At 50.6% G+C, this 20,438-nt stretch overlaps 42 non-coding genes across 42 annotated transcripts; all 42 read left to right on the forward strand.

Moving 5' to 3' along the window:
* The first annotated feature begins 246 nt into the window (after positions 1 to 246).
* Positions 247 to 319, forward strand: Trnak-uuu (transfer RNA lysine (anticodon UUU)). Its single transcript has one exon. It is a non-coding gene; the product is annotated as a tRNA-Lys (tRNA).
* Positions 320 to 457: 138 nt separating this feature from the next.
* Positions 458 to 539, forward strand: Trnas-cga (transfer RNA serine (anticodon CGA)). The gene has a single exon. It is a non-coding gene; the product is annotated as a tRNA-Ser (tRNA).
* Positions 540 to 1,275: 736 nt separating this feature from the next.
* Trnas-aga (transfer RNA serine (anticodon AGA)) lies at positions 1,276 to 1,357 on the forward strand. The gene has a single exon. It is a non-coding gene; the product is annotated as a tRNA-Ser (tRNA).
* A 344-nt stretch (positions 1,358 to 1,701) lies between these two features.
* Trnak-uuu (transfer RNA lysine (anticodon UUU)) lies at positions 1,702 to 1,774 on the forward strand. Its single transcript has one exon. It is a non-coding gene; the product is annotated as a tRNA-Lys (tRNA).
* Positions 1,775 to 1,912: 138 nt separating this feature from the next.
* Trnas-cga (transfer RNA serine (anticodon CGA)) lies at positions 1,913 to 1,994 on the forward strand. Its single transcript has one exon. It is a non-coding gene; the product is annotated as a tRNA-Ser (tRNA).
* A 736-nt stretch (positions 1,995 to 2,730) lies between these two features.
* Positions 2,731 to 2,812, forward strand: Trnas-aga (transfer RNA serine (anticodon AGA)). Its single transcript has one exon. It is a non-coding gene; the product is annotated as a tRNA-Ser (tRNA).
* Positions 2,813 to 3,156: 344 nt separating this feature from the next.
* Positions 3,157 to 3,229, forward strand: Trnak-uuu (transfer RNA lysine (anticodon UUU)). The gene has a single exon. It is a non-coding gene; the product is annotated as a tRNA-Lys (tRNA).
* A 138-nt stretch (positions 3,230 to 3,367) lies between these two features.
* Trnas-cga (transfer RNA serine (anticodon CGA)) lies at positions 3,368 to 3,449 on the forward strand. The gene has a single exon. It is a non-coding gene; the product is annotated as a tRNA-Ser (tRNA).
* Positions 3,450 to 4,185: 736 nt separating this feature from the next.
* Trnas-aga (transfer RNA serine (anticodon AGA)) lies at positions 4,186 to 4,267 on the forward strand. Its single transcript has one exon. It is a non-coding gene; the product is annotated as a tRNA-Ser (tRNA).
* A 344-nt stretch (positions 4,268 to 4,611) lies between these two features.
* Trnak-uuu (transfer RNA lysine (anticodon UUU)) lies at positions 4,612 to 4,684 on the forward strand. The gene has a single exon. It is a non-coding gene; the product is annotated as a tRNA-Lys (tRNA).
* A 138-nt stretch (positions 4,685 to 4,822) lies between these two features.
* On the forward strand, positions 4,823 to 4,904 carry Trnas-cga (transfer RNA serine (anticodon CGA)). The gene has a single exon. It is a non-coding gene; the product is annotated as a tRNA-Ser (tRNA).
* A 725-nt stretch (positions 4,905 to 5,629) lies between these two features.
* Trnas-aga (transfer RNA serine (anticodon AGA)) lies at positions 5,630 to 5,711 on the forward strand. The gene has a single exon. It is a non-coding gene; the product is annotated as a tRNA-Ser (tRNA).
* Positions 5,712 to 6,055: 344 nt separating this feature from the next.
* On the forward strand, positions 6,056 to 6,128 carry Trnak-uuu (transfer RNA lysine (anticodon UUU)). Its single transcript has one exon. It is a non-coding gene; the product is annotated as a tRNA-Lys (tRNA).
* A 138-nt stretch (positions 6,129 to 6,266) lies between these two features.
* Positions 6,267 to 6,348, forward strand: Trnas-cga (transfer RNA serine (anticodon CGA)). Its single transcript has one exon. It is a non-coding gene; the product is annotated as a tRNA-Ser (tRNA).
* A 725-nt stretch (positions 6,349 to 7,073) lies between these two features.
* Positions 7,074 to 7,155, forward strand: Trnas-aga (transfer RNA serine (anticodon AGA)). Its single transcript has one exon. It is a non-coding gene; the product is annotated as a tRNA-Ser (tRNA).
* Positions 7,156 to 7,499: 344 nt separating this feature from the next.
* Positions 7,500 to 7,572, forward strand: Trnak-uuu (transfer RNA lysine (anticodon UUU)). The gene has a single exon. It is a non-coding gene; the product is annotated as a tRNA-Lys (tRNA).
* Positions 7,573 to 7,710: 138 nt separating this feature from the next.
* Positions 7,711 to 7,792, forward strand: Trnas-cga (transfer RNA serine (anticodon CGA)). Its single transcript has one exon. It is a non-coding gene; the product is annotated as a tRNA-Ser (tRNA).
* Positions 7,793 to 8,528: 736 nt separating this feature from the next.
* Trnas-aga (transfer RNA serine (anticodon AGA)) lies at positions 8,529 to 8,610 on the forward strand. The gene has a single exon. It is a non-coding gene; the product is annotated as a tRNA-Ser (tRNA).
* Positions 8,611 to 8,954: 344 nt separating this feature from the next.
* Trnak-uuu (transfer RNA lysine (anticodon UUU)) lies at positions 8,955 to 9,027 on the forward strand. Its single transcript has one exon. It is a non-coding gene; the product is annotated as a tRNA-Lys (tRNA).
* A 138-nt stretch (positions 9,028 to 9,165) lies between these two features.
* Trnas-cga (transfer RNA serine (anticodon CGA)) lies at positions 9,166 to 9,247 on the forward strand. The gene has a single exon. It is a non-coding gene; the product is annotated as a tRNA-Ser (tRNA).
* A 725-nt stretch (positions 9,248 to 9,972) lies between these two features.
* Positions 9,973 to 10,054, forward strand: Trnas-aga (transfer RNA serine (anticodon AGA)). Its single transcript has one exon. It is a non-coding gene; the product is annotated as a tRNA-Ser (tRNA).
* Positions 10,055 to 10,398: 344 nt separating this feature from the next.
* On the forward strand, positions 10,399 to 10,471 carry Trnak-uuu (transfer RNA lysine (anticodon UUU)). The gene has a single exon. It is a non-coding gene; the product is annotated as a tRNA-Lys (tRNA).
* Positions 10,472 to 10,609: 138 nt separating this feature from the next.
* Positions 10,610 to 10,691, forward strand: Trnas-cga (transfer RNA serine (anticodon CGA)). The gene has a single exon. It is a non-coding gene; the product is annotated as a tRNA-Ser (tRNA).
* A 725-nt stretch (positions 10,692 to 11,416) lies between these two features.
* Trnas-aga (transfer RNA serine (anticodon AGA)) lies at positions 11,417 to 11,498 on the forward strand. Its single transcript has one exon. It is a non-coding gene; the product is annotated as a tRNA-Ser (tRNA).
* Positions 11,499 to 11,842: 344 nt separating this feature from the next.
* Positions 11,843 to 11,915, forward strand: Trnak-uuu (transfer RNA lysine (anticodon UUU)). Its single transcript has one exon. It is a non-coding gene; the product is annotated as a tRNA-Lys (tRNA).
* Positions 11,916 to 12,053: 138 nt separating this feature from the next.
* On the forward strand, positions 12,054 to 12,135 carry Trnas-cga (transfer RNA serine (anticodon CGA)). The gene has a single exon. It is a non-coding gene; the product is annotated as a tRNA-Ser (tRNA).
* A 736-nt stretch (positions 12,136 to 12,871) lies between these two features.
* Positions 12,872 to 12,953, forward strand: Trnas-aga (transfer RNA serine (anticodon AGA)). The gene has a single exon. It is a non-coding gene; the product is annotated as a tRNA-Ser (tRNA).
* A 344-nt stretch (positions 12,954 to 13,297) lies between these two features.
* On the forward strand, positions 13,298 to 13,370 carry Trnak-uuu (transfer RNA lysine (anticodon UUU)). Its single transcript has one exon. It is a non-coding gene; the product is annotated as a tRNA-Lys (tRNA).
* A 138-nt stretch (positions 13,371 to 13,508) lies between these two features.
* Positions 13,509 to 13,590, forward strand: Trnas-cga (transfer RNA serine (anticodon CGA)). The gene has a single exon. It is a non-coding gene; the product is annotated as a tRNA-Ser (tRNA).
* Positions 13,591 to 14,315: 725 nt separating this feature from the next.
* Positions 14,316 to 14,397, forward strand: Trnas-aga (transfer RNA serine (anticodon AGA)). The gene has a single exon. It is a non-coding gene; the product is annotated as a tRNA-Ser (tRNA).
* A 344-nt stretch (positions 14,398 to 14,741) lies between these two features.
* Trnak-uuu (transfer RNA lysine (anticodon UUU)) lies at positions 14,742 to 14,814 on the forward strand. Its single transcript has one exon. It is a non-coding gene; the product is annotated as a tRNA-Lys (tRNA).
* A 138-nt stretch (positions 14,815 to 14,952) lies between these two features.
* On the forward strand, positions 14,953 to 15,034 carry Trnas-cga (transfer RNA serine (anticodon CGA)). The gene has a single exon. It is a non-coding gene; the product is annotated as a tRNA-Ser (tRNA).
* A 736-nt stretch (positions 15,035 to 15,770) lies between these two features.
* On the forward strand, positions 15,771 to 15,852 carry Trnas-aga (transfer RNA serine (anticodon AGA)). Its single transcript has one exon. It is a non-coding gene; the product is annotated as a tRNA-Ser (tRNA).
* A 344-nt stretch (positions 15,853 to 16,196) lies between these two features.
* On the forward strand, positions 16,197 to 16,269 carry Trnak-uuu (transfer RNA lysine (anticodon UUU)). The gene has a single exon. It is a non-coding gene; the product is annotated as a tRNA-Lys (tRNA).
* Positions 16,270 to 16,407: 138 nt separating this feature from the next.
* Positions 16,408 to 16,489, forward strand: Trnas-cga (transfer RNA serine (anticodon CGA)). Its single transcript has one exon. It is a non-coding gene; the product is annotated as a tRNA-Ser (tRNA).
* A 736-nt stretch (positions 16,490 to 17,225) lies between these two features.
* On the forward strand, positions 17,226 to 17,307 carry Trnas-aga (transfer RNA serine (anticodon AGA)). The gene has a single exon. It is a non-coding gene; the product is annotated as a tRNA-Ser (tRNA).
* A 344-nt stretch (positions 17,308 to 17,651) lies between these two features.
* On the forward strand, positions 17,652 to 17,724 carry Trnak-uuu (transfer RNA lysine (anticodon UUU)). The gene has a single exon. It is a non-coding gene; the product is annotated as a tRNA-Lys (tRNA).
* A 138-nt stretch (positions 17,725 to 17,862) lies between these two features.
* Positions 17,863 to 17,944, forward strand: Trnas-cga (transfer RNA serine (anticodon CGA)). Its single transcript has one exon. It is a non-coding gene; the product is annotated as a tRNA-Ser (tRNA).
* Positions 17,945 to 18,680: 736 nt separating this feature from the next.
* Positions 18,681 to 18,762, forward strand: Trnas-aga (transfer RNA serine (anticodon AGA)). The gene has a single exon. It is a non-coding gene; the product is annotated as a tRNA-Ser (tRNA).
* A 344-nt stretch (positions 18,763 to 19,106) lies between these two features.
* Positions 19,107 to 19,179, forward strand: Trnak-uuu (transfer RNA lysine (anticodon UUU)). Its single transcript has one exon. It is a non-coding gene; the product is annotated as a tRNA-Lys (tRNA).
* A 138-nt stretch (positions 19,180 to 19,317) lies between these two features.
* Positions 19,318 to 19,399, forward strand: Trnas-cga (transfer RNA serine (anticodon CGA)). The gene has a single exon. It is a non-coding gene; the product is annotated as a tRNA-Ser (tRNA).
* Positions 19,400 to 20,135: 736 nt separating this feature from the next.
* On the forward strand, positions 20,136 to 20,217 carry Trnas-aga (transfer RNA serine (anticodon AGA)). The gene has a single exon. It is a non-coding gene; the product is annotated as a tRNA-Ser (tRNA).
* Positions 20,218 to 20,438: the final 221 nt, after the last annotated feature.

Raw genomic sequence — 20,438 nt, forward strand, 5'->3', positions numbered from 1 at the left:
AATTGTCCAGTGAGTGTCGACAAAACACGTAGCTCCTCTGCTGAGACGTACAAACTGCTGCAATTTCACTTTACATCGTGTGTCAGCTTTCTTCGATAGTCTGTTACGACCCTAGCGTAATGAGTTTATAGACAGCAGTCAGACGACGTTTTAATAGTAACAGCTCCACGCAACGACTACCCAACAGTAAAGGACATGAGGCAATGTGTCAGTATGCCTAAAGGGAGGGGTGATCAGGTAACGTGAGCCCGGATAGCTCAGTCGGTAGAGCATTAGGCTTTTAACCTAAGGGTCCAGGGTTCAAGTCCCTGCTCGGGCGGAAATTTTAATACCTTGGTAGCCGCACGTCTCGTAGCGGTGTAAGCACTACGGAAAAGAATGCTGCTACGCCGTTTCCTGGCACTGCAGTGCTTTAAACAGTAGCAGTTGCATGTGTCGGGAGGATCTTCCGCTACTGGCAGTCGTGGCCGAGTGGTTAAGGCGTCTGACTCGAAATCAGATTCCCTCTGGGAGCGTAGGTTCGAATCCTACCGGCTGCGTGTGATTTTGCGTAAAAACGAGCAGAAATTTTCGCACACATGTGACATGCGTGGGTGAAAGCGGATCCAAACCAGTGACACCATTCTCAACAAGACGGAAATTTATGTTTCAGAATACTGTTTCGCGACGGCCGCTGTCTGTTGCGGCTCTCGGTTTACCTCGCACGGACGCTAGTACTGCAGAAATCAGTCGCAGGCCCACGAACGCGCCCCCGTCATTTTGTCGCGCCGTCGCCGTGTTCGTGAGTACGCAGATGTGCTTCAAAGTGTTGGACAGAGCGAGCATTCATTTCTTGTTAAGAATCGCAATTCAATTCATTCGAGTGTGGCAAAAGCAGTGGTGCAGCGTTTTCCTTTCTTAAGATCTCGCAGCTGCTTGCAAGTATGTCCATCGTTTAAGACGACAGAAAAGTAGCGTCAGCGGTGCGTCAGTGGGAAGTCGGTGAAGTCGCCATTGGAGCCATAAGCCAGTAATTACGACACGCGAATCACTCAAACACCATGCAGCATGTACCACAATGCTCGGCCGAGGGACCGGGTAGCTCAGCCGGTAGAGCGCTAGACTTTCAACCAAAGGGTCCCGGGTTCAAACCCCCGTCCAGGCCAAAATTGATACACTGTCGTAACGGCTAATGTGCTGGCAACGGAAGCACTACAGAAACGAGTGAGGCCATGTCGTGTTCTTACGTCAGATTGCTTGAAAAGTTGCACTTGCCGAGAGACGCTTCTGCGACCGGCAGTCGTGGCCGAGTGGTTAAGGCGTCTGACTAGAAATCAGATTCCCTCTGGGAGCGTAGGTTCGAGTCCTACCGACTGCGTCCTTTGTTGTGTCAAGAGGTGAAGAACATCTCCAACGGAACCGTGAAATGAGCGAATACGTGGGAAACACTGCATTCGAGACGCTTGTGAATTTTACAATTGTCCAGTGAGTGTCGACAAAACACGTAGCTCCTCTGCTGAGACGTACAAACTGCTGCAATTTCACTTTACATCGTGTGTCAGCTTTCTTCGATAGTCTGTTACGACCCTAGCGTAATGAGTTTATAGACAGCAGTCAGACGACGTTTTAATAGTAACAGCTCCACGCAACGACTACCCAACAGTAAAGGACATGAGGCAATGTGTCAGTATGCCTAAAGGGAGGGGTGTTCAGGTAACGTGAGCCCGGATAGCTCAGTCGGTAGAGCATTAGGCTTTTAACCTAAGGGTCCAGGGTTCAAGTCCCTGTTCGGGCGGAAATTTTAATACCTTGGTAGCCGCACGTCTCGTAGCGGTGTAAGCACTACGGAAAAGAATGCTGCTACGCCGTTTCCTGGCACTGCAGTGCTTTAAACAGTAGCAGTTGCATGTGTCGGGAGGATCTTCCGCTACTGGCAGTCGTGGCCGAGTGGTTAAGGCGTCTGACTCGAAATCAGATTCCCTCTGGGAGCGTAGGTTCGAATCCTACCGGCTGCGTGTGATTTTGCGTAAAAACGAGCAGAAATTTTCGCACACATGTGACATGCGTGGGTGAAAGCGGATCCAAACCAGTGACACCATTCTCAACAAGACGGAAATTTATGTTTCAGAATACTGTTTCGCGACGGCCGCTGTCTGTTGCGGCTCTCGGTTTACCTCGCACGGACGCTAGTACTGCAGAAATCAGTCGCAGGCCCACGAACGCGCCCCCGTCATTTTGTCGCGCCGTCGCCGTGTTCGTGAGTACGCAGATGTGCTTCAAAGTGTTGGACAGAGCGAGCATTCATTTCTTGTTAAGAATCGCAATTCAATTCATTCGAGTGTGGCAAAAGCAGTGGTGCAGCGTTTTCCTTTCTTAAGATCTCGCAGCTGCTTGCAAGTATGTCCATCGTTTAAGACGACAGAAAAGTAGCGTCAGCGGTGCGTCAGTGGGAAGTCGGTGAAGTCGCCATTGGAGCCATAAGCCAGTAATTACGACACGCGAATCACTCAAACACCATGCAGCATGTACCACAATGCTCGGCCGAGGGACCGGGTAGCTCAGCCGGTAGAGCGCTAGACTTTCAACCAAAGGGTCCCGGGTTCAAACCCCCGTCCAGGCCAAAATTGATACACTGTCGTAACGGCTAATGTGCTGGCAACGGAAGCACTACAGAAACGAGTGAGGCCATGTCGTGTTCTTACGTCAGATTGCTTGAAAAGTTGCACTTGCCGAGAGACGCTTCTGCGACCGGCAGTCGTGGCCGAGTGGTTAAGGCGTCTGACTAGAAATCAGATTCCCTCTGGGAGCGTAGGTTCGAGTCCTACCGACTGCGTCCTTTGTTGTGTCAAGAGGTGAAGAACATCTCCAACGGAACCGTGAAATGAGCGAATACGTGGGAAACACTGCATTCGAGACGCTTGTGAATTTTACAATTGTCCAGTGAGTGTCGACAAAACACGTAGCTCCTCTGCTGAGACGTACAAACTGCTGCAATTTCACTTTACATCGTGTGTCAGCTTTCTTCGATAGTCTGTTACGACCCTAGCGTAATGAGTTTATAGACAGCAGTCAGACGACGTTTTAATAGTAACAGCTCCACGCAACGACTACCCAACAGTAAAGGACATGAGGCAATGTGTCAGTATGCCTAAAGGGAGGGGTGTTCAGGTAACGTGAGCCCGGATAGCTCAGTCGGTAGAGCATTAGGCTTTTAACCTAAGGGTCCAGGGTTCAAGTCCCTGTTCGGGCGGAAATTTTAATACCTTGGTAGCCGCACGTCTCGTAGCGGTGTAAGCACTACGGAAAAGAATGCTGCTACGCCGTTTCCTGGCACTGCAGTGCTTTAAACAGTAGCAGTTGCATGTGTCGGGAGGATCTTCCGCTACTGGCAGTCGTGGCCGAGTGGTTAAGGCGTCTGACTCGAAATCAGATTCCCTCTGGGAGCGTAGGTTCGAATCCTACCGGCTGCGTGTGATTTTGCGTAAAAACGAGCAGAAATTTTCGCACACATGTGACATGCGTGGGTGAAAGCGGATCCAAACCAGTGACACCATTCTCAACAAGACGGAAATTTATGTTTCAGAATACTGTTTCGCGACGGCCGCTGTCTGTTGCGGCTCTCGGTTTACCTCGCACGGACGCTAGTACTGCAGAAATCAGTCGCAGGCCCACGAACGCGCCCCCGTCATTTTGTCGCGCCGTCGCCGTGTTCGTGAGTACGCAGATGTGCTTCAAAGTGTTGGACAGAGCGAGCATTCATTTCTTGTTAAGAATCGCAATTCAATTCATTCGAGTGTGGCAAAAGCAGTGGTGCAGCGTTTTCCTTTCTTAAGATCTCGCAGCTGCTTGCAAGTATGTCCATCGTTTAAGACGACAGAAAAGTAGCGTCAGCGGTGCGTCAGTGGGAAGTCGGTGAAGTCGCCATTGGAGCCATAAGCCAGTAATTACGACACGCGAATCACTCAAACACCATGCAGCATGTACCACAATGCTCGGCCGAGGGACCGGGTAGCTCAGCCGGTAGAGCGCTAGACTTTCAACCAAAGGGTCCCGGGTTCAAACCCCCGTCCAGGCCAAAATTGATACACTGTCGTAACGGCTAATGTGCTGGCAACGGAAGCACTACAGAAACGAGTGAGGCCATGTCGTGTTCTTACGTCAGATTGCTTGAAAAGTTGCACTTGCCGAGAGACGCTTCTGCGACCGGCAGTCGTGGCCGAGTGGTTAAGGCGTCTGACTAGAAATCAGATTCCCTCTGGGAGCGTAGGTTCGAGTCCTACCGACTGCGTCCTTTGTTGTGTCAAGAGGTGAAGAACATCTCCAACGGAACCGTGAAATGAGCGAATACGTGGGAAACACTGCATTCGAGACGCTTGTGAATTTTACAATTGTCCAGTGAGTGTCGACAAAACACGTAGCTCCTCTGCTGAGACGTACAAACTGCTGCAATTTCACTTTACATCGTGTGTCAGCTTTCTTCGATAGTCTGTTACGACCCTAGCGTAATGAGTTTATAGACAGCAGTCAGACGACGTTTTAATAGTAACAGCTCCACGCAACGACTACCCAACAGTAAAGGACATGAGGCAATGTGTCAGTATGCCTAAAGGGAGGGGTGTTCAGGTAACGTGAGCCCGGATAGCTCAGTCGGTAGAGCATTAGGCTTTTAACCTAAGGGTCCAGGGTTCAAGTCCCTGTTCGGGCGGAAATTTTAATACCTTGGTAGCCGCACGTCTCGTAGCGGTGTAAGCACTACGGAAAAGAATGCTGCTACGCCGTTTCCTGGCACTGCAGTGCTTTAAACAGTAGCAGTTGCATGTGTCGGGAGGATCTTCCGCTACTGGCAGTCGTGGCCGAGTGGTTAAGGCGTCTGACTCGAAATCAGATTCCCTCTGGGAGCGTAGGTTCGAATCCTACCGGCTGCGTGTGATTTTGCGTAAAAACGAGCAGAAATTTTCGCACACATGTGACATGCGTGGGTGAAAGCGGATCCAAACCAGTGACACCATTCTCAACAAGACGGAAATTTATGTTTCAGAATACTGTTTCGCGACGGCCGCTGTCTGTTGCGGCTCTCGGTTTACCTCGCACGGACGCTAGTACTGCAGAAATCAGTCGCAGGCCCACGAACGCGCCCCCGTCATTTTGTCGCGCCGTCGCCGTGTTCGTGAGTACGCAGATGTGCTTCAAAGTGTTGGACAGAGCGAGCATTCATTTCTTGTTAAGAATCGCAATTCAATTCATTCGAGTGTGGCAAAAGCAGTGGTGCAGCGTTTTCCTTTCTTAAGATCTCGCAGCTGCTTGCAAGTATGTCCATCGTTTAAGACGACAGAAAAGTAGCGTCAGCGGGAAGTCGGTGAAGTCGCCATTGGAGCCATAAGCCAGTAATTACGACACGCGAATCACTCAAACACCATGCAGCATGTACCACAATGCTCGGCCGAGGGACCGGGTAGCTCAGCCGGTAGAGCGCTAGACTTTCAACCAAAGGGTCCCGGGTTCAAACCCCCGTCCAGGCCAAAATTGATACACTGTCGTAACGGCTAATGTGCTGGCAACGGAAGCACTACAGAAACGAGTGAGGCCATGTCGTGTTCTTACGTCAGATTGCTTGAAAAGTTGCACTTGCCGAGAGACGCTTCTGCGACCGGCAGTCGTGGCCGAGTGGTTAAGGCGTCTGACTAGAAATCAGATTCCCTCTGGGAGCGTAGGTTCGAGTCCTACCGACTGCGTCCTTTGTTGTGTCAAGAGGTGAAGAACATCTCCAACGGAACCGTGAAATGAGCGAATACGTGGGAAACACTGCATTCGAGACGCTTGTGAATTTTACAATTGTCCAGTGAGTGTCGACAAAACACGTAGCTCCTCTGCTGAGACGTACAAACTGCTGCAATTTCACTTTACATCGTGTGTCAGCTTTCTTCGATAGTCTGTTACGACCCTAGCGTAATGAGTTTATAGACAGCAGTCAGACGACGTTTTAATAGTAACAGCTCCACGCAACGACTACCCAACAGTAAAGGACATGAGGCAATGTGTCAGTATGCCTAAAGGGAGGGGTGATCAGGTAACGTGAGCCCGGATAGCTCAGTCGGTAGAGCATTAGGCTTTTAACCTAAGGGTCCAGGGTTCAAGTCCCTGTTCGGGCGGAAATTTTAATACCTTGGTAGCCGCACGTCTCGTAGCGGTGTAAGCACTACGGAAAAGAATGCTGCTACGCCGTTTCCTGGCACTGCAGTGCTTTAAACAGTAGCAGTTGCATGTGTCGGGAGGATCTTCCGCTACTGGCAGTCGTGGCCGAGTGGTTAAGGCGTCTGACTCGAAATCAGATTCCCTCTGGGAGCGTAGGTTCGAATCCTACCGGCTGCGTGTGATTTTGCGTAAAAACGAGCAGAAATTTTCGCACACATGTGACATGCGTGGGTGAAAGCGGATCCAAACCAGTGACACCATTCTCAACAAGACGGAAATTTATGTTTCAGAATACTGTTTCGCGACGGCCGCTGTCTGTTGCGGCTCTCGGTTTACCTCGCACGGACGCTAGTACTGCAGAAATCAGTCGCAGGCCCACGAACGCGCCCCCGTCATTTTGTCGCGCCGTCGCCGTGTTCGTGAGTACGCAGATGTGCTTCAAAGTGTTGGACAGAGCGAGCATTCATTTCTTGTTAAGAATCGCAATTCAATTCATTCGAGTGTGGCAAAAGCAGTGGTGCAGCGTTTTCCTTTCTTAAGATCTCGCAGCTGCTTGCAAGTATGTCCATCGTTTAAGACGACAGAAAAGTAGCGTCAGCGGGAAGTCGGTGAAGTCGCCATTGGAGCCATAAGCCAGTAATTACGACACGCGAATCACTCAAACACCATGCAGCATGTACCACAATGCTCGGCCGAGGGATCGGGTAGCTCAGCCGGTAGAGCGCTAGACTTTCAACCAAAGGGTCCCGGGTTCAAACCCCCGTCCAGGCCAAAATTGATACACTGTCGTAACGGCTAATGTGCTGGCAACGGAAGCACTACAGAAACGAGTGAGGCCATGTCGTGTTCTTACGTCAGATTGCTTGAAAAGTTGCACTTGCCGAGAGACGCTTCTGCGACCGGCAGTCGTGGCCGAGTGGTTAAGGCGTCTGACTAGAAATCAGATTCCCTCTGGGAGCGTAGGTTCGAGTCCTACCGACTGCGTCCTTTGTTGTGTCAAGAGGTGAAGAACATCTCCAACGGAACCGTGAAATGAGCGAATACGTGGGAAACACTGCATTCGAGACGCTTGTGAATTTTACAATTGTCCAGTGAGTGTCGACAAAACACGTAGCTCCTCTGCTGAGACGTACAAACTGCTGCAATTTCACTTTACATCGTGTGTCAGCTTTCTTCGATAGTCTGTTACGACCCTAGCGTAATGAGTTTATAGACAGCAGTCAGACGACGTTTTAATAGTAACAGCTCCACGCAACGACTACCCAACAGTAAAGGACATGAGGCAATGTGTCAGTATGCCTAAAGGGAGGGGTGTTCAGGTAACGTGAGCCCGGATAGCTCAGTCGGTAGAGCATTAGGCTTTTAACCTAAGGGTCCAGGGTTCAAGTCCCTGTTCGGGCGGAAATTTTAATACCTTGGTAGCCGCACGTCTCGTAGCGGTGTAAGCACTACGGAAAAGAATGCTGCTACGCCGTTTCCTGGCACTGCAGTGCTTTAAACAGTAGCAGTTGCATGTGTCGGGAGGATCTTCCGCTACTGGCAGTCGTGGCCGAGTGGTTAAGGCGTCTGACTCGAAATCAGATTCCCTCTGGGAGCGTAGGTTCGAATCCTACCGGCTGCGTGTGATTTTGCGTAAAAACGAGCAGAAATTTTCGCACACATGTGACATGCGTGGGTGAAAGCGGATCCAAACCAGTGACACCATTCTCAACAAGACGGAAATTTATGTTTCAGAATACTGTTTCGCGACGGCCGCTGTCTGTTGCGGCTCTCGGTTTACCTCGCACGGACGCTAGTACTGCAGAAATCAGTCGCAGGCCCACGAACGCGCCCCCGTCATTTTGTCGCGCCGTCGCCGTGTTCGTGAGTACGCAGATGTGCTTCAAAGTGTTGGACAGAGCGAGCATTCATTTCTTGTTAAGAATCGCAATTCAATTCATTCGAGTGTGGCAAAAGCAGTGGTGCAGCGTTTTCCTTTCTTAAGATCTCGCAGCTGCTTGCAAGTATGTCCATCGTTTAAGACGACAGAAAAGTAGCGTCAGCGGTGCGTCAGTGGGAAGTCGGTGAAGTCGCCATTGGAGCCATAAGCCAGTAATTACGACACGCGAATCACTCAAACACCATGCAGCATGTACCACAATGCTCGGCCGAGGGACCGGGTAGCTCAGCCGGTAGAGCGCTAGACTTTCAACCAAAGGGTCCCGGGTTCAAACCCCCGTCCAGGCCAAAATTGATACACTGTCGTAACGGCTAATGTGCTGGCAACGGAAGCACTACAGAAACGAGTGAGGCCATGTCGTGTTCTTACGTCAGATTGCTTGAAAAGTTGCACTTGCCGAGAGACGCTTCTGCGACCGGCAGTCGTGGCCGAGTGGTTAAGGCGTCTGACTAGAAATCAGATTCCCTCTGGGAGCGTAGGTTCGAGTCCTACCGACTGCGTCCTTTGTTGTGTCAAGAGGTGAAGAACATCTCCAACGGAACCGTGAAATGAGCGAATACGTGGGAAACACTGCATTCGAGACGCTTGTGAATTTTACAATTGTCCAGTGAGTGTCGACAAAACACGTAGCTCCTCTGCTGAGACGTACAAACTGCTGCAATTTCACTTTACATCGTGTGTCAGCTTTCTTCGATAGTCTGTTACGACCCTAGCGTAATGAGTTTATAGACAGCAGTCAGACGACGTTTTAATAGTAACAGCTCCACGCAACGACTACCCAACAGTAAAGGACATGAGGCAATGTGTCAGTATGCCTAAAGGGAGGGGTGTTCAGGTAACGTGAGCCCGGATAGCTCAGTCGGTAGAGCATTAGGCTTTTAACCTAAGGGTCCAGGGTTCAAGTCCCTGTTCGGGCGGAAATTTTAATACCTTGGTAGCCGCACGTCTCGTAGCGGTGTAAGCACTACGGAAAAGAATGCTGCTACGCCGTTTCCTGGCACTGCAGTGCTTTAAACAGTAGCAGTTGCATGTGTCGGGAGGATCTTCCGCTACTGGCAGTCGTGGCCGAGTGGTTAAGGCGTCTGACTCGAAATCAGATTCCCTCTGGGAGCGTAGGTTCGAATCCTACCGGCTGCGTGTGATTTTGCGTAAAAACGAGCAGAAATTTTCGCACACATGTGACATGCGTGGGTGAAAGCGGATCCAAACCAGTGACACCATTCTCAACAAGACGGAAATTTATGTTTCAGAATACTGTTTCGCGACGGCCGCTGTCTGTTGCGGCTCTCGGTTTACCTCGCACGGACGCTAGTACTGCATAAATCAGTCGCAGGCCCACGAACGCGCCCCCGTCATTTTGTCGCGCCGTCGCCGTGTTCGTGAGTACGCAGATGTGCTTCAAAGTGTTGGACAGAGCGAGCATTCATTTCTTGTTAAGAATCGCAATTCAATTCATTCGAGTGTGGCAAAAGCAGTGGTGCAGCGTTTTCCTTTCTTAAGATCTCGCAGCTGCTTGCAAGTATGTCCATCGTTTAAGACGACAGAAAAGTAGCGTCAGCGGGAAGTCGGTGAAGTCGCCATTGGAGCCATAAGCCAGTAATTACGACACGCGAATCACTCAAACACCATGCAGCATGTACCACAATGCTCGGCCGAGGGACCGGGTAGCTCAGCCGGTAGAGCGCTAGACTTTCAACCAAAGGGTCCCGGGTTCAAACCCCCGTCCAGGCCAAAATTGATACACTGTCGTAACGGCTAATGTGCTGGCAACGGAAGCACTACAGAAACGAGTGAGGCCATGTCGTGTTCTTACGTCAGATTGCTTGAAAAGTTGCACTTGCCGAGAGACGCTTCTGCGACCGGCAGTCGTGGCCGAGTGGTTAAGGCGTCTGACTAGAAATCAGATTCCCTCTGGGAGCGTAGGTTCGAGTCCTACCGACTGCGTCCTTTGTTGTGTCAAGAGGTGAAGAACATCTCCAACGGAACCGTGAAATGAGCGAATACGTGGGAAACACTGCATTCGAGACGCTTGTGAATTTTACAATTGTCCAGTGAGTGTCGACAAAACACGTAGCTCCTCTGCTGAGACGTACAAACTGCTGCAATTTCACTTTACATCGTGTGTCAGCTTTCTTCGATAGTCTGTTACGACCCTAGCGTAATGAGTTTATAGACAGCAGTCAGACGACGTTTTAATAGTAACAGCTCCACGCAACGACTACCCAACAGTAAAGGACATGAGGCAATGTGTCAGTATGCCTAAAGGGAGGGGTGATCAGGTAACGTGAGCCCGGATAGCTCAGTCGGTAGAGCATTAGGCTTTTAACCTAAGGGTCCAGGGTTCAAGTCCCTGTTCGGGCGGAAATTTTAATACCTTGGTAGCCGCACGTCTCGTAGCGGTGTAAGCACTACGGAAAAGAATGCTGCTACGCCGTTTCCTGGCACTGCAGTGCTTTAAACAGTAGCAGTTGCATGTGTCGGGAGGATCTTCCGCTACTGGCAGTCGTGGCCGAGTGGTTAAGGCGTCTGACTCGAAATCAGATTCCCTCTGGGAGCGTAGGTTCGAATCCTACCGGCTGCGTGTGATTTTGCGTAAAAACGAGCAGAAATTTTCGCACACATGTGACATGCGTGGGTGAAAGCGGATCCAAACCAGTGACACCATTCTCAACAAGACGGAAATTTATGTTTCAGAATACTGTTTCGCGACGGCCGCTGTCTGTTGCGGCTCTCGGTTTACCTCGCACGGACGCTAGTACTGCAGAAATCAGTCGCAGGCCCACGAACGCGCCCCCGTCATTTTGTCGCGCCGTCGCCGTGTTCGTGAGTACGCAGATGTGCTTCAAAGTGTTGGACAGAGCGAGCATTCATTTCTTGTTAAGAATCGCAATTCAATTCATTCGAGTGTGGCAAAAGCAGTGGTGCAGCGTTTTCCTTTCTTAAGATCTCGCAGCTGCTTGCAAGTATGTCCATCGTTTAAGACGACAGAAAAGTAGCGTCAGCGGGAAGTCGGTGAAGTCGCCATTGGAGCCATAAGCCAGTAATTACGACACGCGAATCACTCAAACACCATGCAGCATGTACCACAATGCTCGGCCGAGGGATCGGGTAGCTCAGCCGGTAGAGCGCTAGACTTTCAACCAAAGGGTCCCGGGTTCAAACCCCCGTCCAGGCCAAAATTGATACACTGTCGTAACGGCTAATGTGCTGGCAACGGAAGCACTACAGAAACGAGTGAGGCCATGTCGTGTTCTTACGTCAGATTGCTTGAAAAGTTGCACTTGCCGAGAGACGCTTCTGCGACCGGCAGTCGTGGCCGAGTGGTTAAGGCGTCTGACTAGAAATCAGATTCCCTCTGGGAGCGTAGGTTCGAGTCCTACCGACTGCGTCCTTTTTTGTGTCAAGAGGTGAAGAACATCTCCAACGGAACCGTGAAATGAGCGAATACGTGGGAAACACTGCATTCGAGACGCTTGTGAATTTTACAATTGTCCAGTGAGTGTCGACAAAACACGTAGCTCCTCTGCTGAGACGTACAAACTGCTGCAATTTCACTTTACATCGTGTGTCAGCTTTCTTCGATAGTCTGTTACGACCCTAGCGTAATGAGTTTATAGACAGCAGTCAGACGACGTTTTAATAGTAACAGCTCCACGCAACGACTACCCAACAGTAAAGGACATGAGGCAATGTGTCAGTATGCCTAAAGGGAGGGGTGATCAGGTAACGTGAGCCCGGATAGCTCAGTCGGTAGAGCATTAGGCTTTTAACCTAAGGGTCCAGGGTTCAAGTCCCTGTTCGGGCGGAAATTTTAATACCTTGGTAGCCGCACGTCTCGTAGCGGTGTAAGCACTACGGAAAAGAATGCTGCTACGCCGTTTCCTGGCACTGCAGTGCTTTAAACAGTAGCAGTTGCATGTGTCGGGAGGATCTTCCGCTACTGGCAGTCGTGGCCGAGTGGTTAAGGCGTCTGACTCGAAATCAGATTCCCTCTGGGAGCGTAGGTTCGAATCCTACCGGCTGCGTGTGATTTTGCGTAAAAACGAGCAGAAATTTTCGCACACATGTGACATGCGTGGGTGAAAGCGGATCCAAACCAGTGACACCATTCTCAACAAGACGGAAATTTATGTTTCAGAATACTGTTTCGCGACGGCCGCTGTCTGTTGCGGCTCTCGGTTTACCTCGCACGGACGCTAGTACTGCAGAAATCAGTCGCAGGCCCACGAACGCGCCCCCGTCATTTTGTCGCGCCGTCGCCGTGTTCGTGAGTACGCAGATGTGCTTCAAAGTGTTGGACAGAGCGAGCATTCATTTCTTGTTAAGAATCGCAATTCAATTCATTCGAGTGTGGCAAAAGCAGTGGTGCAGCGTTTTCCTTTCTTAAGATCTCGCAGCTGCTTGCAAGTATGTCCATCGTTTAAGACGACAGAAAAGTAGCGTCAGCGGTGCGTCAGTGGGAAGTCGGTGAAGTCGCCATTGGAGCCATAAGCCAGTAATTACGACACGCGAATCACTCAAACACCATGCAGCATGTACCACAATGCTCGGCCGAGGGACCGGGTAGCTCAGCCGGTAGAGCGCTAGACTTTCAACCAAAGGGTCCCGGGTTCAAACCCCCGTCCAGGCCAAAATTGATACACTGTCGTAACGGCTAATGTGCTGGCAACGGAAGCACTACAGAAACGAGTGAGGCCATGTCGTGTTCTTACGTCAGATTGCTTGAAAAGTTGCACTTGCCGAGAGACGCTTCTGCGACCGGCAGTCGTGGCCGAGTGGTTAAGGCGTCTGACTAGAAATCAGATTCCCTCTGGGAGCGTAGGTTCGAGTCCTACCGACTGCGTCCTTTGTTGTGTCAAGAGGTGAAGAACATCTCCAACGGAACCGTGAAATGAGCGAATACGTGGGAAACACTGCATTCGAGACGCTTGTGAATTTTACAATTGTCCAGTGAGTGTCGACAAAACACGTAGCTCCTCTGCTGAGACGTACAAACTGCTGCAATTTCACTTTACATCGTGTGTCAGCTTTCTTCGATAGTCTGTTACGACCCTAGCGTAATGAGTTTATAGACAGCAGTCAGACGACGTTTTAATAGTAACAGCTCCACGCAACGACTACCCAACAGTAAAGGACATGAGGCAATGTGTCAGTATGCCTAAAGGGAGGGGTGTTCAGGTAACGTGAGCCCGGATAGCTCAGTCGGTAGAGCATTAGGCTTTTAACCTAAGGGTCCAGGGTTCAAGTCCCTGTTCAGGCGGAAATTTTAATACCTTGGTAGCCGCACGTCTCGTAGCGGTGTAAGCACTACGGAAAAGAATGCTGCTACGCCGTTTCCTGGCACTGCAGTGCTTTAAACAGTAGCAGTTGCATGTGTCGGGAGGATCTTCCGCTACTGGCAGTCGTGGCCGAGTGGTTAAGGCGTCTGACTCGAAATCAGATTCCCTCTGGGAGCGTAGGTTCGAATCCTACCGGCTGCGTGTGATTTTGCGTAAAAACGAGCAGAAATTTTCGCACACATGTGACATGCGTGGGTGAAAGCGGATCCAAACCAGTGACACCATTCTCAACAAGACGGAAATTTATGTTTCAGAATACTGTTTCGCGACGGCCGCTGTCTGTTGCGGCTCTCGGTTTACCTCGCACGGACGCTAGTACTGCAGAAATCAGTCGCAGGCCCACGAACGCGCCCCCGTCATTTTGTCGCGCCGTCGCCGTGTTCGTGAGTACGCAGATGTGCTTCAAAGTGTTGGACAGAGCGAGCATTCATTTCTTGTTAAGAATCGCAATTCAATTCATTCGAGTGTGGCAAAAGCAGTGGTGCAGCGTTTTCCTTTCTTAAGATCTCGCAGCTGCTTGCAAGTATGTCCATCGTTTAAGACGACAGAAAAGTAGCGTCAGCGGGAAGTCGGTGAAGTCGCCATTGGAGCCATAAGCCAGTAATTACGACACGCGAATCACTCAAACACCATGCAGCATGTACCACAATGCTCGGCCGAGGGACCGGGTAGCTCAGCCGGTAGAGCGCTAGACTTTCAACCAAAGGGTCCCGGGTTCAAACCCCCGTCCAGGCCAAAATTGATACACTGTCGTAACGGCTAATGTGCTGGCAACGGAAGCACTACAGAAACGAGTGAGGCCATGTCGTGTTCTTACGTCAGATTGCTTGAAAAGTTGCACTTGCCGAGAGACGCTTCTGCGACCGGCAGTCGTGGCCGAGTGGTTAAGGCGTCTGACTAGAAATCAGATTCCCTCTGGGAGCGTAGGTTCGAGTCCTACCGACTGCGTCCTTTTTTGTGTCAAGAGGTGAAGAACATCTCCAACGGAACCGTGAAATGAGCGAATACGTGGGAAACACTGCATTCGAGACGCTTGTGAATTTTACAATTGTCCAGTGAGTGTCGACAAAACACGTAGCTCCTCTGCTGAGACGTACAAACTGCTGCAATTTCACTTTACATCGTGTGTCAGCTTTCTTCGATAGTCTGTTACGACCCTAGCGTAATGAGTTTATAGACAGCAGTCAGACGACGTTTTAATAGTAACAGCTCCACGCAACGACTACCCAACAGTAAAGGACATGAGGCAATGTGTCAGTATGCCTAAAGGGAGGGGTGATCAGGTAACGTGAGCCCGGATAGCTCAGTCGGTAGAGCATTAGGCTTTTAACCTAAGGGTCCAGGGTTCAAGTCCCTGCTCGGGCGGAAATTTTAATACCTTGGTAGCCGCACGTCTCGTAGCGGTGTAAGCACTACGGAAAAGAATGCTGCTACGCCGTTTCCTGGCACTGCAGTGCTTTAAACAGTAGCAGTTGCATGTGTCGGGAGGATCTTCCGCTACTGGCAGTCGTGGCCGAGTGGTTAAGGCGTCTGACTCGAAATCAGATTCCCTCTGGGAGCGTAGGTTCGAATCCTACCGGCTGCGTGTGATTTTGCGTAAAAACGAGCAGAAATTTTCGCACACATGTGACATGCGTGGGTGAAAGCGGATCCAAACCAGTGACACCATTCTCAACAAGACGGAAATTTATGTTTCAGAATACTGTTTCGCGACGGCCGCTGTCTGTTGCGGCTCTCGGTTTACCTCGCACGGACGCTAGTACTGCAGAAATCAGTCGCAGGCCCACGAACGCGCCCCCGTCATTTTGTCGCGCCGTCGCCGTGTTCGTGAGTACGCAGATGTGCTTCAAAGTGTTGGACAGAGCGAGCATTCATTTCTTGTTAAGAATCGCAATTCAATTCATTCGAGTGTGGCAAAAGCAGTGGTGCAGCGTTTTCCTTTCTTAAGATCTCGCAGCTGCTTGCAAGTATGTCCATCGTTTAAGACGACAGAAAAGTAGCGTCAGCGGTGCGTCAGTGGGAAGTCGGTGAAGTCGCCATTGGAGCCATAAGCCAGTAATTACGACACGCGAATCACTCAAACACCATGCAGCATGTACCACAATGCTCGGCCGAGGGACCGGGTAGCTCAGCCGGTAGAGCGCTAGACTTTCAACCAAAGGGTCCCGGGTTCAAACCCCCGTCCAGGCCAAAATTGATACACTGTCGTAACGGCTAATGTGCTGGCAACGGAAGCACTACAGAAACGAGTGAGGCCATGTCGTGTTCTTACGTCAGATTGCTTGAAAAGTTGCACTTGCCGAGAGACGCTTCTGCGACCGGCAGTCGTGGCCGAGTGGTTAAGGCGTCTGACTAGAAATCAGATTCCCTCTGGGAGCGTAGGTTCGAGTCCTACCGACTGCGTCCTTTGTTGTGTCAAGAGGTGAAGAACATCTCCAACGGAACCGTGAAATGAGCGAATACGTGGGAAACACTGCATTCGAGACGCTTGTGAATTTTACAATTGTCCAGTGAGTGTCGACAAAACACGTAGCTCCTCTGCTGAGACGTACAAACTGCTGCAATTTCACTTTACATCGTGTGTCAGCTTTCTTCGATAGTCTGTTACGACCCTAGCGTAATGAGTTTATAGACAGCAGTCAGACGACGTTTTAATAGTAACAGCTCCACGCAACGACTACCCAACAGTAAAGGACATGAGGCAATGTGTCAGTATGCCTAAAGGGAGGGGTGTTCAGGTAACGTGAGCCCGGATAGCTCAGTCGGTAGAGCATTAGGCTTTTAACCTAAGGGTCCAGGGTTCAAGTCCCTGTTCGGGCGGAAATTTTAATACCTTGGTAGCCGCACGTCTCGTAGCGGTGTAAGCACTACGGAAAAGAATGCTGCTACGCCGTTTCCTGGCACTGCAGTGCTTTAAACAGTAGCAGTTGCATGTGTCGGGAGGATCTTCCGCTACTGGCAGTCGTGGCCGAGTGGTTAAGGCGTCTGACTCGAAATCAGATTCCCTCTGGGAGCGTAGGTTCGAATCCTACCGGCTGCGTGTGATTTTGCGTAAAAACGAGCAGAAATTTTCGCACACATGTGACATGCGTGGGTGAAAGCGGATCCAAACCAGTGACACCATTCTCAACAAGACGGAAATTTATGTTTCAGAATACTGTTTCGCGACGGCCGCTGTCTGTTGCGGCTCTCGGTTTACCTCGCACGGACGCTAGTACTGCAGAAATCAGTCGCAGGCCCACGAACGCGCCCCCGTCATTTTGTCGCGCCGTCGCCGTGTTCGTGAGTACGCAGATGTGCTTCAAAGTGTTGGACAGAGCGAGCATTCATTTCTTGTTAAGAATCGCAATTCAATTCATTCGAGTGTGGCAAAAGCAGTGGTGCAGCGTTTTCCTTTCTTAAGATCTCGCAGCTGCTTGCAAGTATGTCCATCGTTTAAGACGACAGAAAAGTAGCGTCAGCGGTGCGTCAGTGGGAAGTCGGTGAAGTCGCCATTGGAGCCATAAGCCAGTAATTACGACACGCGAATCACTCAAACACCATGCAGCATGTACCACAATGCTCGGCCGAGGGACCGGGTAGCTCAGCCGGTAGAGCGCTAGACTTTCAACCAAAGGGTCCCGGGTTCAAACCCCCGTCCAGGCCAAAATTGATACACTGTCGTAACGGCTAATGTGCTGGCAACGGAAGCACTACAGAAACGAGTGAGGCCATGTCGTGTTCTTACGTCAGATTGCTTGAAAAGTTGCACTTGCCGAGAGACGCTTCTGCGACCGGCAGTCGTGGCCGAGTGGTTAAGGCGTCTGACTAGAAATCAGATTCCCTCTGGGAGCGTAGGTTCGAGTCCTACCGACTGCGTCCTTTGTTGTGTCAAGAGGTGAAGAACATCTCCAACGGAACCGTGAAATGAGCGAATACGTGGGAAACACTGCATTCGAGACGCTTGTGAATTTTACAATTGTCCAGTGAGTGTCGACAAAACACGTAGCTCCTCTGCTGAGACGTACAAACTGCTGCAATTTCACTTTACATCGTGTGTCAGCTTTCTTCGATAGTCTGTTACGACCCTAGCGTAATGAGTTTATAGACAGCAGTCAGACGACGTTTTAATAGTAACAGCTCCACGCAACGACTACCCAACAGTAAAGGACATGAGGCAATGTGTCAGTATGCCTAAAGGGAGGGGTGTTCAGGTAACGTGAGCCCGGATAGCTCAGTCGGTAGAGCATTAGGCTTTTAACCTAAGGGTCCAGGGTTCAAGTCCCTGTTCGGGCGGAAATTTTAATACCTTGGTAGCCGCACGTCTCGTAGCGGTGTAAGCACTACGGAAAAGAATGCTGCTACGCCGTTTCCTGGCACTGCAGTGCTTTAAACAGTAGCAGTTGCATGTGTCGGGAGGATCTTCCGCTACTGGCAGTCGTGGCCGAGTGGTTAAGGCGTCTGACTCGAAATCAGATTCCCTCTGGGAGCGTAGGTTCGAATCCTACCGGCTGCGTGTGATTTTGCGTAAAAACGAGCAGAAATTTTCGCACACATGTGACATGCGTGGGTGAAAGCGGATCCAAACCAGTGACACCATTCTCAACAAGACGGAAATTTATGTTTCAGAATACTGTTTCGCGACGGCCGCTGTCTGTTGCGGCTCTCGGTTTACCTCGCACGGACGCTAGTACTGCAGAAATCAGTCGCAGGCCCACGAACGCGCCCCCGTCATTTTGTCGCGCCGTCGCCGTGTTCGTGAGTACGCAGATGTGCTTCAAAGTGTTGGACAGAGCGAGCATTCATTTCTTGTTAAGAATCGCAATTCAATTCATTCGAGTGTGGCAAAAGCAGTGGTGCAGCGTTTTCCTTTCTTAAGATCTCGCAGCTGCTTGCAAGTATGTCCATCGTTTAAGACGACAGAAAAGTAGCGTCAGCGGTGCGTCAGTGGGAAGTCGGTGAAGTCGCCATTGGAGCCATAAGCCAGTAATTACGACACGCGAATCACTCAAACACCATGCAGCATGTACCACAATGCTCGGCCGAGGGACCGGGTAGCTCAGCCGGTAGAGCGCTAGACTTTCAACCAAAGGGTCCCGGGTTCAAACCCCCGTCCAGGCCAAAATTGATACACTGTCGTAACGGCTAATGTGCTGGCAACGGAAGCACTACAGAAACGAGTGAGGCCATGTCGTGTTCTTACGTCAGATTGCTTGAAAAGTTGCACTTGCCGAGAGACGCTTCTGCGACCGGCAGTCGTGGCCGAGTGGTTAAGGCGTCTGACTAGAAATCAGATTCCCTCTGGGAGCGTAGGTTCGAGTCCTACCGACTGCGTCCTTTGTTGTGTCAAGAGGTGAAGAACATCTCCAACGGAACCGTGAAATGAGCGAATACGTGGGAAACACTGCATTCGAGACGCTTGTGAATTTTACAATTGTCCAGTGAGTGTCGACAAAACACGTAGCTCCTCTGCTGAGACGTACAAACTGCTGCAATTTCACTTTACATCGTGTGTCAGCTTTCTTCGATAGTCTGTTACGACCCTAGCGTAATGAGTTTATAGACAGCAGTCAGACGACGTTTTAATAGTAACAGCTCCACGCAACGACTACCCAACAGTAAAGGACATGAGGCAATGTGTCAGTATGCCTAAAGGGAGGGGTGTTCAGGTAACGTGAGCCCGGATAGCTCAGTCGGTAGAGCATTAGGCTTTTAACCTAAGGGTCCAGGGTTCAAGTCCCTGTTCGGGCGGAAATTTTAATACCTTGGTAGCCGCACGTCTCGTAGCGGTGTAAGCACTACGGAAAAGAATGCTGCTACGCCGTTTCCTGGCACTGCAGTGCTTTAAACAGTAGCAGTTGCATGTGTCGGGAGGATCTTCCGCTACTGGCAGTCGTGGCCGAGTGGTTAAGGCGTCTGACTCGAAATCAGATTCCCTCTGGGAGCGTAGGTTCGAATCCTACCGGCTGCGTGTGATTTTGCGTAAAAACGAGCAGAAATTTTCGCACACATGTGACATGCGTGGGTGAAAGCGGATCCAAACCAGTGACACCATTCTCAACAAGACGGAAATTTATGTTTCAGAATACTGTTTCGCGACGGCCGCTGTCTGTTGCGGCTCTCGGTTTACCTCGCACGGACGCTAGTACTGCAGAAATCAGTCGCAGGCCCACGAACGCGCCCCCGTCATTTTGTCGCGCCGTCGCCGTGTTCGTGAGTACGCAGATGTGCTTCAAAGTGTTGGACAGAGCGAGCATTCATTTCTTGTTAAGAATCGCAATTCAATTCATTCGAGTGTGGCAAAAGCAGTGGTGCAGCGTTTTCCTTTCTTAAGATCTCGCAGCTGCTTGCAAGTATGTCCATCGTTTAAGACGACAGAAAAGTAGCGTCAGCGGTGCGTCAGTGGGAAGTCGGTGAAGTCGCCATTGGAGCCATAAGCCAGTAATTACGACACGCGAATCACTCAAACACCATGCAGCATGTACCACAATGCTCGGCCGAGGGACCGGGTAGCTCAGCCGGTAGAGCGCTAGACTTTCAACCAAAGGGTCCCGGGTTCAAACCCCCGTCCAGGCCAAAATTGATACACTGTCGTAACGGCTAATGTGCTGGCAACGGAAGCACTACAGAAACGAGTGAGGCCATGTCGTGTTCTTACGTCAGATTGCTTGAAAAGTTGCACTTGCCGAGAGACGCTTCTGCGACCGGCAGTCGTGGCCGAGTGGTTAAGGCGTCTGACTAGAAATCAGATTCCCTCTGGGAGCGTAGGTTCGAGTCCTACCGACTGCGTCCTTTGTTGTGTCAAGAGGTGAAGAACATCTCCAACGGAACCGTGAAATGAGCGAATACGTGGGAAACACTGCATTCGAGACGCTTGTGAATTTTACAATTGTCCAGTGAGTGTCGACAAAACACGTAGCTCCTCTGCTGAGACGTACAAACTGCTGCAATTTCACTTTACATCGTGTGTCAGCTTTCTTCGATAGTCTGTTACGACCCTAGCGTAATGA

This window comes from Schistocerca nitens, chromosome 4 (assembly GCF_023898315.1).
Source record: "Schistocerca nitens isolate TAMUIC-IGC-003100 chromosome 4, iqSchNite1.1, whole genome shotgun sequence".
Lineage (NCBI taxonomy): Eukaryota > Metazoa > Arthropoda > Insecta > Orthoptera > Acrididae > Schistocerca > Schistocerca nitens.